The sequence below is a fragment of the Brugia malayi genome (genome assembly GCF_000002995.4).
Source record: "Brugia malayi strain FR3 genome assembly, contig: Bm_v4_Chr1_scaffold_001, whole genome shotgun sequence".
NCBI classification, from domain to species: domain Eukaryota; kingdom Metazoa; phylum Nematoda; class Chromadorea; order Rhabditida; family Onchocercidae; genus Brugia; species Brugia malayi.
In genome coordinates, this window is record NW_025062475.1 from 1194161 (window position 1) to 1200819 (window position 6659).

A 6659-nucleotide genomic window follows, 5' to 3' on the forward strand; every position below is an offset into this window, starting at 1 on the left:
TTGTTCTGGTGATTCATTTAGTAATTGTTCCTTTCTACAAGTTATCACTTCAATGTATCAGTAATTATTCACATTTCTTTTATTTCATAAAATTTCATAAATTATTATTTTGATTTATAAACGATTCATTAATCGTTTGAATTGTTTCCAATTCTAAACTTGAAATTTTTTAATGCATTAAATTATGGAAATTATTTCAAAAATTTTCATTTGAAAATGTCTCCATGTGCTAGCTTTTATGGGTTACATAATTTAGACTCTCTGTTCGTTCTGTTTGTAACTTTTAAATATTGTCATTTAAGTTAATTCAAACTTTTTTTTTTTGCCATAGACTTGCAAACTTTTGATTAATTTATATTGCAAAAATGAGAAGTAGTAATAAGAATTTTATTTCACTGTGGAAAATAGCATTTTTTTTTTTTTCGGATTTCAATTTCTGGCGCAAATTTTTTACTATTTCACATTTTATAAAATGAATCAATTAATTGCTTGAAGAATGTGACAAATAAAATTTGCATTGTATACCATTTTTAAGCCTAATGAAAAATCATTTTCAGATTTTTGCTACCAGATGAAAAGGATTTAATTATGGAATACTGTTGTAGTTGATAAAGAAATGAAAGAATTAGCATGCTAATTAATGCTAGTTAATGTTATTTCGTTTATTTGAAATTTTTTATATTAGAAAATTATTTACCTACTATATTCCTTGCAAAAGCAAAATGAAATATTCCTTTCATTTTAAAAGTAAAAAAAAAAAAAAAAAATCACTTTCAATAATAACAAATAGCTAATCAAAGTATTTTGTCATCTTGCAAAAAGCGCAATCAATTTAGAAATTAATTGCAGATTATATCAATGTGAGTTGTAATTTCGGAAATTTATAAAAAATAAGCAAATTATTTTTCATGTAAAAACAATGCTTAATTCTTAAAAAATTTTTTTATTCTTAAAAAAAAAAAAAAATATTTTTTCTAAATATTTATTTGCACTTATATAATTGCAAAATTAAACGAAATAGCTTAGTAATAATTTGTAAATGTCACATTTAATTTTAAGTAATTTCATCAAAAATGGTTAGTGCAATTTATTATTTTTGAAATAATAATTTCTAAAATTAAATGACATATTTGAAATAATAAATAAGTCATTCAGCTTAATTATTTTGTCATATTTGTTTTATCAAAATAAGAAAAAAAAGTAAGTAAATAATTTATCTAATTTTCTCATAAGATAGTTGTCATAAACTTTTCTTATAGTATCTTTAATTTATATGAATTTTTTGTCAATTTAGAAATCAATTTTCAAGAACATTCTTGTAATACAATGAAATTAGGAATGCACATAGTTCAAAGTTCAAATATTATAGAAATTTTTTTGTTTTAAAGTTAGACTTTTTTTACAAAGTATTTTCTTTTCTCTTACATTTATTTTTTAAAGTAATTTTCATGTGACATATTTTTCTTTAAAGTAAAATGCATATTTTAATTTTTTTAATTAGCTATCTAATATCAGTTGCATTAAAAAATTATTTATCTGATAATTCAATAAGCATAATTTACTCTAACCGGATTCAGTCCTGATTTGGATTGTAACATAATTTTAATCAAACATATCAATTCTATGCAATTTTGATAAATACTATAAATTTGTTCTTTTTTAGTAAATTATTGAGAGAATCAAATTAAGAGAACATTCATTTGTAATTTTATTTAAACCAAAAAAAAAAGAGATGAAAATTTTTAAATTGATTAATTTTTACTTTTATTTTAAATCTTGATTTTTGATCGAATTATGCAATCGCTATATAATAACTATTGATTTTCTAATAATTTATGATTTTGACATTTTTAAAATAATGTTGACAATGGTGACAATAGCAATTCAATGTTGCTTCATCTCTCAAAATACATTGAAACTATCAATTGTTCGTCATATTGCTATTATTTTTATTTTCATTTTTTTTTTTTTTTTTTTTTTTTAATTTGTAAAAGACATGCAAAGAAAAGTAAATAAATAAATAAATCATTTTATTCGGGAAACGATTATTCATTTCTTTTAATATATCTATCAATCATTCTAGTTTAGATGAAAAATAAAGCTAAATTTCGAACATTCTCCGATAAGCGTCACAAAAAGGACGTAAGAAAGTAAAAAAGTTCCGTGACGTCGTTCACGCTATCATATTAAAATGTTGTGGCCAAATTATAATTTCATTTTAACATTTAATTTGTTTTTATTTTCTTTATTATCTCATATTTTACAGGAAAGGCATAAACATACCACTTGAAGTAAAATGTAAAATTCAATGAAAAGTATTTAAATGTATAAACAATTGAAATAATTTATAGATTTGAAAATGTAGAAGTTAGCACCGAATAATTTGCAATGAAAATTAACACAACAAATAAATTAAGCAAATTTAAATATAAAAAAAAAACCTGAAAGTTTTATCTTTATTTAATTATTACATTTTCTTTCTTATTATTTTATTAATTTCAATTTAACATGCAAAGTATTCTTTTCAATTCAACATAAGTAATGAAAAAGTATTGATAGAAAGCAGAAGTAACATAAACTTAAACATATCGAACAAATTTTCTTCTCTTCAAATTTACTCAATTTTAAATGATAAATTTTTTTTTTCTATTTAAACTTAAAAAAAAAAAAAAAACTTCTACCAGGTATCTGTTGATGAAAAGTTTTGTAAATTACCCGTTAAAAGTGATAATCAGAAAAACTTTCAAACGTTTTTAACTTTCTTAGAAATGATTTTCACTTACTTAATATATGAAACTTACTAATATATGGAAAATACTTATTAATATACTTACTAATATATGGAAAATAAGTTTTTTTTTACTTATACTTATTATATAGAAATATAAGTAAAATTTTTTGCTTATTATATGGAAAATAAGTAAAAATGATTAAGACAAGTCATAATTAATTATAACTGTGATAAAACAAAGTATTAATTATTTGTCATTTGTCAAAAATTCTGCTTTTGCGCCATTCCGTTCGTTTCATTTCACAAAAATGCAATTGCAATTAATTTTTGTTCACAGTACATTTTAAAATAAAATGCATTCAAATTTGAAATATTATAATAGAAAATATCGAAAAAATATTGTATGCATTAGTTATAAGATAAATTAAAATATTTTTGAAAGTAAAATTTCAAATATTTCAAATACGTATTTGAAATTTAATTTAGCGTTGATATTTTAGAGATTACAATTTCAACAAAATTTTAATTTTTCTCATCGCAACTTGCTTATTGCTCAAAAAAATTTATTTTGGATAGTAATTATTCATATTCACAGGCGAAAGAAAAAATTAGCTTTATTATTACTGTTTCTAATGCTTAAAGAACTTTTCATTTTTATTGAAACTTTTTGAGTAATTGCAATCGATCAAATTGAAAAAACAATTCAAATTTGAAATTTGTTAATTTAAATTTGGCGAATAATGGAAACTCTTAGCAAAATTTTATATTTTCAAGTGATGAAATGAAATAATTGGCTAAACGAACCAATAATTAATGAAATTATGCAAAAATTTAATTGAAAAAAAAATAAAATAATTGAATTACTTTTTGATTTTCTAAATTTGCATTTTTTGATTTTTCAATAAAATTTATTTTTGATAGCAATATATTTTATTCTATTAACTGATTTTGCATTCTTTTATTTGCAATTCCTTTTTTTTTAAAAAAATTTTTCCTATCGCCGAAAAATTCTTTAATATTCATTGCATTTCCATATGTTTTAATTTTAAATTAAACGATTTTAAATGAATTTAAAAAAAAACAGAAATCAATCATTGTTGTTTGAATAGAAAGATGTTATCTTTATTAAAAGAATGAAACATATTTTTAGTTTATTAAAAAAAAATTTTTAAATTTGATTCTACAAGTAACACTTTTTGCGGCTAATAAAAATTATAAATTCAAACAAATAAAATACCAACGAATTACTTTTCTTATTAAAAAAAACTTTAAATGAATGCTAAATTTATGAAACGAGACTTATCCCAAAAAAAAAAAAACAGCAAAATTGAAACATTACGCATAGAAGTAGCATGCATGCATGCATGCATGAATGCATATCAGCGCATTTTCCTGATTGTAAAAGTTACAAAAGATTCTAATTATTTAAATTAGAATAGATAAAATTAGCTAAATAAAAAAAAAAAAGGCTACTTAGATGTAGTAATTTAGATAAAATAAAATATTAGCGCAAGAAATAGTTTGAAATTCTTTATTACCATGACATTTGCGCCTTTTGGATTTAAACATGTGCTAATGTCATCCGTTTTGCTTTGAATGACATTTTCAACATTTCAAATCCAATTTAATCACTTCAATGATTAATTTCAAATATTTCAGTCATATGTTTTTTTTCAAATATATTTTGCTACAAAATTTTTCATTCATTCTTTCAGCTTTAATTGTCATATTTAATAACTTTGCTTCATTTGAACAATTTTTAGAAATATTTAGAAAATAAAACAAAGTAAACAAATATTTTGAAAAAGAATAAATGGTTTCTTTTTTTTCTTCTGCAAATTCTTTTTCTTTTTATTTTTGTAAATATTAGTAAAATAATTAATGTTAATTTCTTTGATTAAAAAAAAAATATTCAATCAATGTGTCACATTTAAAGGAAAAAAAAAAACAAAATGAAATAAAATTTTAATTTATTTTGATAAATTGTATAATGAATTTTCTTTTTTATCCAAATTAGAAATAATGTAATAATAATAATAATATTAACAATAATTTTAACCATAACTTCTTCGATGAATTTATTTTTAACTCAAATTATAAAGGTAATATAAAAAATTAAACTTTGAGCATCAAAATTTTGATTTATTTTATACGTTTGCATAAATGAAAATGTCAATTGGTAATTAAAGTTATTAATTGATAAATAATTATATTAATATTATTACAAGCATTTTTATGCCTAATTTATCTACCATCAATCAATAATTAGTTTTTATAAAATAAATTCTAATTATTACCATCAATGATTAGTTAATTCATTGCTATATTTATTCAAGCTTAAAAAATTATAGTCAAACTTTTTTCAAATTTAATTTAAAGTTAAAAACTGTTAAAAATCAGTTTCATCGAAACTCTACTCATTTTCAATTTTTATATATAACAATTTTTTGTTTTTTTTTTTTTTTTAATTTTATAGCGTTTTCAATTTTTGGAAGAATGATTAGGTTGAGAAAAAAAAAAAGAGAAATTTAAAATTTATATAAAAAATTACGCTTAATAGAAAATTAAATTGTGATCGTGGTAAATGCAATTAAATCTATTTACTTATATCTCTAGCGCAAACATCTTAGATATTTCAAGAATTTTAAATAATTTCAAGAAATGATATGCTAAATATTAACTTTATTATTTCAAAAAAATAAAAAATAAAATTTAACGAAGTCTTTTTTCCATTCTTTGATTTGTATTTTACTTAAATTACTTCCAGAAGTTGCTGATATTCTGTAAACTTTTTGGCTAAATTATTCATAAAGTTTTTATTACATTCTTAAGTAATTATTTGTGAAATGTAAATAAGTAATCATAGAAAGGGAGAGAGAGAGAGGGAGAGAGGGAAAGAGAGGGAAAAATAGAAAGAATAGAAAATACAAGCATATATCAAATATACTTTGTTCTTTTCTTTTATTATTATTATATGTTAAGAAATAAAAAAAAAAAATACTTCTACTTTTTTTCTCTTTCCCTTTCTCTCTCCCTTTTTTCCTTTTTTTTTTTTTTTTTTGAATTTCCCTAGGGTTAACAAAAAAGAAAAAAGAAAAGAAAAAAAAACGGAAACGGATATTTAGCTTGTTTATTAGAGTTTGCATTCAATTTTATTTATGTCTTTCTTATTGAAGTCCTACTTGATAAGCCTAAAGCCTAAGGCTAGTTTTGAACTATTTCATTTCAAGCATAGCAATACACTTTTTCTTTTCAAAATTTCTAAACGAGAAAAATAAGTTAGATGGAAGAGAGTGAAGCAAAAATTAGTAATATCTCTTTCTTTCTTTTTTTTTTTCCCATTCATTTTTAGAAAAAATTGAATATAAATATGCATAATAGTTGTAAAAGTATTTTCCATTTGCTATTATTTCCTTTTTTTTTTTTCTTTTTTTCTTTTTCCCTTTCTTTTATATATTTTTACTTAATAATTTATTTTATTATACTGATCATCATCGATTTAATTCTTTTCTTTTCAAAATGAAACAGTGCAATTATCATTTATGAAAAGAAATTATGATAGAATTTGAATGTGAAATAAGTAAACAATGGAAGGATATTATATAATCGTAAACACTTAATACTTTCTTCGTTTTCTTTTGTCTTTTTGTTTTGTTTAAAATTTAAATTTCATTTCTAATTTCTTTTACATTTAATGCTTTCTTCTTTTTTTTTGTTCTAATTTAAAATTTCATTTCTAATTTCTTTTACCAACATTTCATCAACTTTTCTATGATACTATTACTTATAGTTAATCATCTCTGCTAGGCTATTTACATACATAAATTTGTGTATGTATAGTAGATCAATCTTAAATTTGCTCAATTTTTATTGATTTTTATCAAATTTCTTTATCGATTGATTGATCAGTTCATTAATATAAATCATT